This window comes from Sturnira hondurensis, unplaced genomic scaffold (genome assembly GCF_014824575.4).
Source record: "Sturnira hondurensis isolate 20B ecotype Veracruz unplaced genomic scaffold, ASM1482457v3 Scaffold0021354, whole genome shotgun sequence".
In the NCBI taxonomy this organism is placed as follows: Eukaryota; Metazoa; Chordata; class Mammalia; order Chiroptera; family Phyllostomidae; genus Sturnira; species Sturnira hondurensis.
The window spans coordinates 29089922-29103182 of record NW_028093985.1 but is presented as its reverse complement, the minus strand read 5'-3'; the positions used below and the strand labels follow the sequence as shown (position 1 = coordinate 29103182).

Here is a 13261-nt window from a genome sequence, read left to right as displayed (position 1 = left end):
TGTCTCAGGGAACAAAGAAAAGTCACTGGAGGTGAGATCAGGTGAAAAGGGAGGGTGGGGCACAGGGGTCATGCTGATTTTAGTAAAAAACTGCTGAACGCTCAGCGCAGTGTGAGCAGATATGCTGGTAAATCATCCATCATGAGGCAAACACACTGAGTCTTCAAAAAAATTCACTGAAGCTGAATGCAGCCTCTCACAACAACACCAGCTGGTACACTGATACAGATGGGTTCCTAGAATACTGACCTAACAGGAGAAGTCTGTGCTACAAGGGGCCCACCCTCCAGAAGATAATTTCAGGTTTTGGGGGGCCCCACCTCATAGGCACAGAATGACAAAGTTAGCATTAATATGCAAGACACCTTCAAGATCAGGAATTTATTTAATGTGGTCAGTTTAATTGCCAAACTACATTTGGCAATTGCAGTTTGATCCCTCACCACCAAATGTAGTCCCAAAAGTCTTTTAAGCATGGAGACAGTGTCATTAGAAATATACCTTTGATTAAAATCCTTGTAACAGCAGTTTAGTTGGTGAACGTTTTCTTTAAAGGGCCATATTATTAATAATTTAGGTTTTGTGGTCCATACAGTCTCTTGCACCACCATAGCATGAAAGCAGCCATAGATGGTACATAAATGAATGCGTGCAGCTCTATTCTGATTAAACATTACAAACAGAAACAAACAGCAGACAGGATTTGGCCCTTGGCCATAGTTTGCTGACCACTGGAGTGGAGGATAGATTGAGGAGAAGATGTACTGAAGACAGGAAGATCAGCCAGAATGATTAGACTGTTTGGGGTAAAAAAAAAAAGTTTTTAATGATGAGGTTGCAAACCCAGATGGTAAAAGCTAGGTGAAGAGAAAGGGATGGCTGAGGAACCGTTGCAGAAGTATATTGGCAAAGTTGGTGGTATTCTGGAATGGGTGCCGTTGAGGGCTGGTGATGAGGGAAAAATGGCTTGTGGGTCGTGCCTCCAGGAAGTTTTGAACATCCATTGAGACCCCTCCATCTCTTCTCTGAACTCTCCAAGAAGACAAAGTTTTGTTTGTTCCTTTAGAGCCTATCTTACATGACTCGAGGGACCACGGTAGTAGGGAAAGGGCTTCTGTGGGAAGATTAGGAGGAAGCTCAGTAGATTCACTGGTGTTGTTTGTATTCGGACATTAGCCTGTGCCATGAGGTAGAGCCTCATAAAGGGGCATCTGTGTGCATGGTGGCCCCACCGAGTGGGTAGCAGACATTTCACGTGTAGCTGCCACTCTTAGCCATTTGAGAGCCAACATCAGAACTGGCAAGGGCCAAGGGTGGTAGTTCTGTAACAGAATTTTGAGTCATGACTGAATTAGGTCCGCAGATTTGTCTTCCTGTCCTCAGACAGTTGAAATAATTTAGCTGTATTCTGTCACTTGAGCCCTTGGGGGAAGGGTGTGTGTGTGTAAGATGCTGAAATAGGTTCTATTCGAATTCTTTAGTCTTCTCAATGCTGAAAGGTTCTTCTTATCTTTTGAAATATGAGTGCTAACTTGAAGACAGTAAGGCGTTTCTCTTTCTGTATCTGTAACGTGGGATCAGGATTATATCCGTCCTCAGCCACCAAGTCTTGTATTAATGGAACTAAAACCCTCTGGGGAAGCATCCCAAATCTATTTAATGTTCCCAAGCACTAAAGTTTGCATTGGGACTTTTACATTAGCTGAGGTGTCTATAAAAATACATGCTTGCAGCCAGGTCCCTAGTGGCTTCGCATCCGAGGAAACTGTGGAGCATCCGTCATTCTACCCAAGAGTTGGAATAACTTTTATTCCTTCTGCTACTTCCATTCTGTAACTCAGCTGAGAGTGGTCTGCAATTGCTGGGGCAGAGTTTAGGCAGGAATCTACAGAATGGTGTAAAGATGTAATTGATTTTTAATTATTGTCACCCAAGATGCATTGATAGAGAATCATAGAATTTTAAGAAAAAGGGGTTTTTGAGATGTGGTTGATGTTTTGGCCCCTTTCAATGCCATGGCTTTTCCACACTGCGTCAATGTCTAGTGCTGTAACTTAACCCCTTGGCGTGGTGCACCCATCCCTTACTACCTTCAGTATGTAATCACAAGCAAGAGTGTTGTTTTCATTTCACTTGATTTAGCAGTAATTTTGTTTGAGACCTTATTTAGAATCGTATCTTAGGCAAAATCTTCTGAATTTTTTGGTTATGTTTTGCTGTTTGTGTGGCCAATGTTTACTAAAAGTATGTTTTTTATTTCATAAATCAGACACTAGAAGCTGAGAAGTTGTGGTTCTGGGCCTTCAGTGCATATTTTAATCACCTAGGGACCTTTTAAAAGTACGATGCCCAGGCCCTCCCTCAGATGAACTGAATTTGATTCTGTGGGAGTGGGAACGGGGCTCCAGTGTATTTCTTTGAAAGACCCCCCGGATGATTCTAATGTGCAACCAGGTTTGAGAACACCCACCTTTTAAAATGCAACTCAAACTGTGTGTCTTCACACTTCAAAACCCTTTGTCAACAGAAACAACCTAACCCCTTAGCGTTTAATATCCTTCCTGAATGGTCCCACCACTTGTCCAGATAAGCTCATGGTAGTCTGCTACGTATGCCCTCCAACTACTCCATTTCTTGTCCAGTTTTATTGACATAAAATTGAAATAGTACGCTGTAGCCCTGGCTGGTGTAGCTCTGTGGAATGAGCACCCCCTGCAAACCAGAGGGTTGCTGGTTGGATTCCAGTTAGGGCACATGCCTGGGTTGTGGGACAGGTCCCCAGTAAGGGGCACATGAGAGGCAATCACACATTGATGTTTCTCTCTCTCTCTCTCCTTCTCCCTCCCTTCTTCTAGGCCTAAAAATAAATATAAATAAAAATCTTTAAAAAAAGAACTAGCACACTATATAAGTTGTACAGCATCATGATTTGAGTTACATGTATTGTGAAATGATTACAAAGCTTCATTGTCTCAAACAGGCAGTTCCATTTCCCATCTCCATAGTGTAGCAGATACTGTGGAGAAGAGACCCTATCCTTGCAAACCAAAGTCTTTCCTTTTATTTTTAGATGCCTGTTGAGCATCAGGACCCTTACTCATCAAGCCTTCCCTCATTCTCTCAGATGGTGTTTGCTGCTGTCTAACCTGTGCATTCTTTGCATGCACTCAGTTATCTCACTTCTCACTATTTATGTACTGATATGTACCCCCCTCTCCAGAACACTGAGTTACCTGAGGTTTGGGCTCATGCCTGACTATTTTTTATACTATTACACAGGACCTGAAGATAGTGAGTGCTCAACATATGAATGAATGAATTTATTATAAAAATTCATTTTGTGAGTAGTAATAGCAGGAGTTCCAGAGTCTGACTACCAAGGTTTAAATGACATTCTGCCACTTACTAGCTATGTAACTTTGAGCAAGTTATTTAATGTTTCTAAACCTCAGTTTCATTATCCATTAAGTGGGATAATGGGAGTAATACTATGTCCTACTTCATAGGGTTGTGAGAATTAAATGGGATACTATTTGTGGCTAGTATAGTACCTAGTGCGTAGTATGCATTAAAATAATGTTCACTGCTACTCTTAATAACTCTTCATTAGATTTCATCTGGATGTAAATACAGGTTTCCCCTATTATTCAAAAGCAGAGTATTCCTATACTCTGCTTTAAGAAAACTTTCTTAAACTGAAATGGTGTAAAGCAAAGAAACAGTTACCTCAGGACACATCTTGTTAATGGATGCACAAAATAAATCGAGATAAAGCATAGACGTTCATAGAAGCACTTCAAAGCTACGGGGGCTTATGGCTGAGATGCCTGGTGTAGGTCCCTGGGAGGGAGCTTGGTGGTGCCACCCTTGTCGCTTGGGGTACAAGCTGCCTTTGTAAAAGTTTGCTGCCAAACAAACTCTGAGTGCTATTTTTGCTTTTCACACTTGCTCATAAAAGTGAAAATCCTCTTTGGACTTTGTTGGTTAGTGAAAACAGGAACTAATGTAGGTCTTTCATAAAAGTGAAGTGGTGTAAAGCAGACTTTTAAAAAGCAGGGAGACCTATGTAAGTATTAATTATGACAGAGAAAGAACAAGAAACAGATGAAACGTGGTCAGTGAACTTTGCATTAGTCTGATCCAGGTTGGTTGAGTCCTCCTCAGCTTCGTTGGCTGACTTTGAGAAAGGAGAACACAAAGCCACATGGAATTGTTTGAGAGAAGACTATGAAAGACAGAGGATCCTGGGTTTTAAAAGGATATGCGATAGCAAGAGACTGAAATAATTGAGATTGTATAAGAATAGAATTATTGTATATAGTTTTGCATGATTGGAAATAGGAAATATTGGAAACAGGGTGATACCTCCCCCCACAAAAAAGTCTGCCATGAAATAATGAGAATCTGTCAAGGCTAGAGACTGACACTGAATTTTCTACTCTAAAGCAGCCTGAAATAAAAAGTTGTGTGCACACTAATACTTTATGCTCTAGTCATCCACCCAGAGGCACTTACGAATACCATAGCCCTTCCTGACCCATGGCCTGCGCCCTGGATACTCTGGTAGTTAGGAAGCTAGAAGAAGAGGAAAGGTGGAGACAAAAGACAGAGAGCAAGTGAAAACTCAGATCATTCACTTACTCTTCCTCAGGTTGCTTAGCCTAGAGGCACCGCGATTGTCGGGGTCTCATATGTACCAAGGCGCCATTGTGATGACTGAGAATGTAATGAATTCAACCTGAAAATAGTGTTGCTGTAAACATTGCTACTCCATTTTTTACCTACATTGTACTTGTAGGTAAAATGAAAAATGACATACTGTGTCCTATAGCACAATATCTGGCGTATTGTCTATACTCAGTAAATGGGAGCTGTTGTTGCTATCAGGAGGCTGATGAAGATGATTGATGATGATTGTCCCTGACTCATTCATCAGCTGAGGAAACCCTGCACTGCCAGGACATGCTCAGTAACACCATTTGGGGTGATGCGTTAAAATTTACACTGAATTTTGTTTGACCTAAATGTAAATAATACCACCTTGATATTCAAACTGAGAATTTTAGTGTTATAGAAAATAAGTTTGTAGGTCCTAAAAATGCAGTGTTACAAGTAATAGATATTATATTAGACTAACTTAAAATAATTCTCTTCTAATTTAATTCCTATAAATATTTTTAAATCCATAGAAGAGAGAATGACCAAAAGCATAAAGAAGGGTCACTATATTCAGGTATACAAGTCTGAAGCATATGGCTGTTTTCTGGATCATATGTTTATGGTAATATAACATATGGGCAACATATGGAGAAAAATTAGGTTGGAAGCCCTCTGGAGATAGACTAATTTATCACCACTAAGCAGATGTAAATTGCAGTGCCTTAGTCACCTACTACCGCTCTTAGCATTACAGGCGCATTTCAATAGCTAAACATGAAGTCATTTTATATATGGTACATTTATTTTTGTTCTTAGCATTTATTAAAGACAGAGCTACGGATTCTGACTACCATTTATGAAGACCGATGTGGCTTAAAGACAGCAAAATGACTAATAACCCTTTTCAACCAGGATTCAGAGAAACTAGTGACTTTGATGCCTACAATCGTGTTTTCCCACATAGTTTTTCTCAGTATGAGCTGTCTCATTTCTTGATTACTGATAACAAGATTCATCTCAGCTTCTCTGTTTTCCCAGGATTTTTTTAACAGCTTGGCTGTATCATTTTGAATGGTACTTCATTGAGTTCTTTAAAGAATTTCTAACACTCATCCGGCTTATGTTAATCCCATTTCAGGTCACCAATAAAGCAGTTGTTTTCATGTCTAATCGGTAGGCTTGCATCATCCACAGAAGCCTGTTGTCAAGTGCATTTCTTCAGGCTGGTCATTTTGCTGCAGTCTGGGATTGTGTCATTTGTGTTCCTCTCTCATTGTTTACTATTAGCGAAAGCATTACTCACAGGTGATACTGATGAAATTGCACAGATAACCAGAATTGGTCAGTGCAGGTCTCTAGCTATATATTAGAAGGTTGGACATTCATCACTTTGATATCTTGACCTTGTTGCTACAGTGAGTGCACAACCTGTCTGCCCGACTCAAAGGTCATGCTGGCCTTCTTTATTTGATTTTCTACTCTGTCAGTCAGCACACCATTAGGCAGAAGGCTGCCAGTGACCCCTGTAATCTCAATACTGCCAGTGAGTGGAGTGTGGGGTTCTGCTGACAAGGACAAGTACGTGATCTCATGCTGCAATTCAATTCAACATGTATTTGTGCACACCTGACATTTTCCCAGAAATGTACATGGTGACACAGGATAGAAAGAAATACACGCACAGTTTCTACCTTCAAGGAGCTTACAGTATTATTGCATGATGATAAAACTCCATGTCGTGATTAGGAGGGGCAGATAACATATGTTGTTGGAGTCAGTTTAGCAGCATTTCAGCCACTGGACTTGGCAAAAAGATCTATAGCCATGAGCTGTCTTTCTGCATGTGCATTCTGAAAACTCCCACGTAGCCTGCAGTAGCCCTTGAATGACTGTCTCACAGGCTTTTAATGATATTCAGAGTTGTTAAGTGGAGTTTCCCAGAAGACAAAAATCACAGTCTAACACTGGCTTCGGAGCCCTTTATTCTGCTCTGAGAGAATCACGGCACACAGCGGACTCCATGAGCTGGGACTGATTTGCATCCCTGCCTCAGTCTTTGGTGACTGAGTATCTCAGCCTTTTTATGTTCAGAGGATTATTGGAAGTTTCACATACATTGTATAATATAGTTTTATCACTAAGTTAATATATACCCTTTTGTGTTTATAAGTGAGAATGTGAAATTTTTGCTTAATAATAGGAATTCTTTATTACCTAAGTTTTATCTTGACTTTTTTAATTTAAAAAATATTTTCCTATGCTAACATTGGTCATTGTGTTTTTTTCTGAGCCATTTTTCTTACCCATGGTTATTTTCAGTGATGAATTGTTTAATCTAATTTTGTTTCTCTTTGACTTACTTCATACTGCTCAACTCCTGCTAACCTACTTAATATAATACAAAAATAAATGTTAAAGACAAGTTCATGATGGGTAAAGCTGATCATCTTGTTTTTGTTGTAATTTATAACCTGGAGAGTTTAGCACTATAAATATTTAGGAAAGTTGTCTTGCCACCCAGCCTCATATTTACACATGGGATTTACTGGCCCCATGCTTTAGGTCAAAAGCCAATATAAAACAGGAGTAGAGGCTCTCTGGTATCTTGTCCTCTGGAAATATTTTCAGAAAATTCCACAGGCAGATCACTGTACTGTGAAAATAACGGGCTGCTTGTCACATCTCTAGACTCCACCTACATAGGGGCCTCTGTGTCACTTCTGAAGTCGAGTTTCGAATTCAAGAAAAGTAGGACAGAAGAATACTTGTCAGACCCACTGAGGTGGAAGGTGGAGAGAGGGGAGGAGGAATAGTTAGCCAGAAGGCAAAAGAAAAGCAGCAAACTGGAGAGGATTCTCAGCCCCTGGGAATGATAAAATAAATAAATAGCAAATTAAGTGACTTACAAGATTCTTTGACCCCATTCATCAATAAGCTGAAAAATCTTGCCACATGAAACAAATAAATCTTAGTTAAGTATTTAACTTTGACTTGGTAAGCTATTAAGAATTTGAGGGTGGAAGAGTATAAAATAGTGAAACAAACCTTGCAGGTAGAGGGTACGTTAATGAGAGATTATGAAACATTGCATTTGAATAATCAAGTTCATTCTCAAACTCATCCAATAGTGCAAGTTAACACAAACAGAAAGGAAATGATCAGTGCTACTTAATTGCTACCATACTTGCAGTATAAGGAGATTAAATGCTAAGGAGAAAAAAATACAATTAACATAAAATAAATAAATAAAAGTGGGACAACCAGAAAAAAATAAGTTTTCTTTGGAGCAGATGGCATATAGCAAAGTGGTAAGAACTACACTATTATTAATATATAAGTGTTAACAATGTGACTGAGTTTTATTAGTTGAAAAGAGAATTCCCAGTTAAGTTTCTGTGTGTTACTAAACTCTTATCTATAGCGGTACCTCCAGTCTCACTCAGATTCTCCAGGATTTCTTAAACTTTGCAAACAGTTCTGCTAATTGATTAGCAGGTGATTTGTGGTTCCCTGCCTCCCCCCCACCTCTCAGGTTGCTATGGTGATGCAATCTTAGCTCCCCCCTCCCCCCATTGCTCCTTCCTCTGTTCAGTCTGAACTGCAGCGTGAGATCCTGTGAACCTATTGGACAAGCTGGTGCTGGCATTTGTAGTTCGCCAGCTCACATGTTTACATCTTGGGAAAGTGTCTAAGAAAAAAATTATGATTCTATTTTATATACCTTTTATTTTATGATTACTTCTAAAGTACTAGGGTATACAATGTTTTAAGGCAAACCTTGAAAGCACATTCATCTCCTTTCTTAAAGATTTCTAACAATCACTGTAGAAAGTATTCTGTTACCACTGACAACACTTTTTAAAATGGATGTTACCCAATATTTCTAGATGAGGTATATGTATCTATCTATCTATAGATATAGATCTATATGTATATAGATACAGATGTATCTGTGTCTGTATATCTATATAGCTATAGGTATAGCTGTAGCTATATAGATATATTTATCTGTATCTATACATAAAGAGAGAGAAATGTATGTATAAGCCTCTTTTAAGATCATTCTGAGAATCAAGAGCATTATTTTGTTTGCTTTAGTTTGTTTTTTTTAGAAGAACTTAGGCAAGTCAGTAATATTAACACAGCTTTGCTAGGTCTCCTGCCAGTGTAAAATGGACATTAATTACTTTCAAATCACTTCTTGATTTGTAAAGGCTGCTGTTCACACATACCAGCCAAAGAGTCTAATCTGGGTGCACTTTGCCTCTTATGTGAAGAAATAGATGTTTTAGTAATATATAAAAATACTTCCTATTGAAACAGCACCTTGTATGTACAAAGTACAGTTGTACAAAACACATTATCTTGTTGGTCAGCTGACCATTCTTTTCTGTGGACAGATGACAATGATAACCTCCTTAGAACGACTCATTCCACAGACCACCTGACCTGAATATTACATTTTCAGAACACATTTTATATCCAGTCACAGAGTGCTACATTTTAGGCCAACGTTTGGCACCTACCTTTTTAACATGACTTTAGGTACTATACAGAGTACATTAAAGTATGTGATAAAATGTGTGTAAGTAGGGCAGTCATTCAAAATGCATTCCCATATTTTTATAGGAAATGTAATACATGCTAAGAGATTCCAGCTTCTGCGATTCTTGAAGTCAGGGGCCTGTCTCAAATGCAGTCACAGCAATGAATGGGGTTCCCTTCCTCCCCCTGGAAGGACCTTAGGGGCTTCATTTCAGATGTGGTAACCATAGTCAGTCTGCAGAACAAAGAGTGCGTGGTGAAAGAATAAGAAGAAAATGAAACTAAAGCAAAACAGGAAAGTAAGAAGACAACCTTTAACATTCGGAGTATGTACCTAGTTTCAAAAAGAAACAACACTTTTGATGACGTTATCTTGCTTTAAAAAGGGTTTAAGTCATAACCAAAGTTTTCTCTTCTGCTTATTCTGTCATATTACTATGTTAAAATTAAGAAAAAGATTCATTTAATTTATGTAAACTGTTAACTTAATGTATTGAATGACAGTCAAAAAACTAGAATTGTTCACTCTGAAATCCACAATGCAACATATGTAGTTAAATGTTATTTGAAATGGTGTTTTTGCTTAAATTTTATTTTTAGATTATTATTTTACAATGACAGTAATTTCTTTCCCAAAGCCTAGATTTGTCATGCAAAGTAGAAGATGTAGAGCAAATCTGAGTCAGTTACAGAGGAAAAAAAATTGGGATACCACAAAGAGATAGAGAGTTTTTCTGGTCTCCTAATGTAGCATCTGTGATGTCAATAGACGGGCACACTGAGTCTCCTTGTGCCTGTGTTATAAGGCAGCACAGCAGCAGTCCCTTCTGTTAGTAGCCAGAGTTCTCACCTCACTTTAACAACTCAGACCTCTCCCTTTATATAATTCCTGTCTGAAGCTGAATATGTGGGGCATAAGTTTACATCCTGAAGCTGAATATGTGGGGCATAAGTTTACATCCTGTCCTCCTCTCCCGTAATCCCCATATTTTTTTTAAAGTTTCTTAAATGAAAAATGCAGTGGTCAATGTCAGAAGGGGAATGACATATACTGGAATAAATGACACCATTTATAAGTTGTATAGGTTTTTTTAGGTAATTTATTTGTTTATTTTTAGAGACAGAGGGGAAGGGAGAGAGAGAGTGAGAGAAACATGGAAGCATGAGCGATGCATTGATTGGTTGCCTCTCTCAACAGTTGGGTTGCTTCAGCTGCCTCTCAAATTGGCAGGGCAGGGACCTGGCCCGAAGCCCAGGCATTACCAGAATCAAACCATTGACCTTTTGGTTCCCAGGTCAACGCTCAATCCACTGAGCCACACCAGGTAGGGCACAGGTTGTAAACTTTTAACACTACCTTCACACTTTGCAGAAGGAGGACTATCAAGTCAAGATAAAAAAAAAAACACAAGCAGAATCAAAAGACAAATTGGTAAAAAGTGAGAAAATAGAATTAGATGCATTTCACTGACTATATTTAAACCATATTTGGGGGACAGGGTATCATTTCAAGCGTAATATACTTACCCCAGATTTCTCATATATATGAAATAATTAGGAAGACAATACCAGACTTAATTTTCCATTTCTTTGAGTTCCGGTTAACTTAATGAGAAACCTCTTAAGTCACATTATCTTGGGTATATTTAAGTGCCTGGTTACTGCTGTGAGTCAGTGGCTGTGGGGCCTGTTCCCAGACTGTCTCTGTGGAATGATCAATGAAGGGTAAATTTTTAGGATGGCAAATGTCTGCCCCCAAAGTTCCAACTCATTCTTTACCTATTGATTCTATTTCTGTGCCTCAGTGTTGGTAATCCAAATAAGACAGTCAAGCATTTATAAGGCGTTTGTGACAGACTATAGTATGTCATTAAGCCATTCAGTACCACTTCACACCTCAAATCAGAAAACTGATACTTCTCTAAAGTAACTTGGTTGAGGTCACAGTGCTGGACTTTGAACTTGTATCTTCCGATTCTAAGTCCTGTCCTTTCTTCACTGCCGCCTCCTCTGTCGTTGGGTGCTGTTCTGCTTTCTCTCTCGCAGCCACTTCTCCCTCCACTTTCAACTTGCATAATAACCATGAGCTTACACCCACTTACTACAATTCCTAGTGTATGTCCACCATCAACATTGAACTAGAGATCCTGGATATTCCTAAATAGGCTCTTTGCTTTTGATAATGATAGATTTTTAGGCTTAGAAGTCATTTAGATTCTATCCACTGTTTTAGAGATAGTTTATGAGGTTTTCCTCTGCCATTTTTCTAGTTTCTCTTTAATCTTATTTTAACAGATATATCTTATTTTGGAATAAATTATGTTCAATTTTAATATTTTAAGCTTATTTTTGATCCTTAAAAACATTTTAACCATATGCTAAAGGAGAAGAAAGATTGTCCTAGTCTAATGCTCTGCGATATGATAATACTTTCAAAACAAATCACATTTGTTTCATTAAATACATTTGGGGTTGAGAGTTCAGTGGACAACAGTCAGCACTTTATTTCCAACTGTGTAATGGAATTTTATGAAACATCAAGTAGTAGAGAGCACTTTCCTATTCTTTGCAGTAATTCTACCTGCTGCCAACCACATGGCGGTCATTAAAATATCCAATTTCATTGTATTCACAGAAAGTTTTCAACATAAATATATTCCTTAAATATAGTCCTTTTAAAAATAACTATTAGCTAATATTAGTATTTAAAAGATAGGTTATACCAAAGAGAACATTCCATTGTATATTTCATAAAGTCATAAACTTTCTATCCTTTTGAACATTTCATTCAGTGAAAATTTACTGATGCTTCTATGCCAGGCAATGTGCAGAGTGCTGAAGGAGACATTACAAAGTGCTGGGTAAAAATCCTTCTGCTGAGGAGCAAAGGTTAGGCCAGTGTCTTTCAGTGTGTGTGCCCCTTTCCATCAGCATGCAACTCGCCTGCAGAATTTGCTCAAAATGCAGACTCCCGAACCCCCCCTCCGACCTGCCAAATCATGATCTGCAGGTAGGACCCAGGAATCTGCACTTTTAAATAAGTTACCCAGTTACTCTGTGGTTCATTAGTTTGAGAGGCATTTTTATATCAAGATGACAGACACAAAAATAAGTGTATCAGCCAGTGATAATTATTCTATAGGATTGGCACTGGTAAATTATTTAAATTTATACTTCTAATGAGGTAAAGTGTGAGCATGTGACCTTTCATATAGAATGAGCATGTAGGTACATATTTATCTAGAATTCCATGCACTAGGTAATTTTGAATTTTAACAGAAATTAAACATATTGTTCTAGAGATTCTTTCTGTCTTGAACTGTAGACATCAGAATAAAGTCATGTTTACAAGGACTAGCAATAAATATTGCCATGCAATAAAGTAGAAAGATGCATGTTTAAATTTTAAATTACTCAACTAAAAAAATCTTTTACACAAAAAGTTCAAAAATGGTAAAGAGATCTTGGCTTCTTATATAGTTCATACCAGAGCAATATCAGGTGACTGTATTTGAGGTCAGTGCTACTGCCTGGTCTGTTTAGGTGGGTGGTTGGGCAAGTCTTGGGAGTGTCCATTCTTTGGATTTTACCTGTTTTTACCTGGGTTTTATTCTGTTCTGTTCAGCCTATTGCTCAGCTTAACCAGTAGTTGTAGTTCACACAGGCTATCCACAAAGGATGTATAAATAGCCCCAGGGAAAATGTCATTATTTACTTTTTACCCAGCACTACAAGATGATAAATAGATCTTAATCAATCAATAGAAAATGTCAAGGTAGAAAATACTGTATTGACAAACTAGTGTAAATAAAGCTTTTCAAAAACAGGATATACTTTTCAATATTTATTAATCCCTATAAATTAGTCTCCTTTTATAGATAAGCACGCAGTAAAAAACGGTTTGTACTGTAGGTCATAATTATATATAAATAGGTAATAGTGAAATGGAATATAAAAGAACTTAAGGATGCTGCTAGGCTTCTTGTTCACCTCACTTGTGTGTGTGTGTGTGTGTGTTTACTTAACAAATGCTCCTCGAGTGATAGAGGCAGTCTCT

General features: G+C 38.3%; 1 protein-coding gene across 1 annotated transcript in view; it reads left to right on the top strand.

The window, feature by feature from the left end:
- The window catches only part of FBXL17 (F-box and leucine rich repeat protein 17), a 480048-nt gene that overhangs the window by 393825 nt on the left and 72962 nt on the right, over positions 1-13261 (top strand). The gene's annotated exons all lie outside the window — the stretch shown is intronic.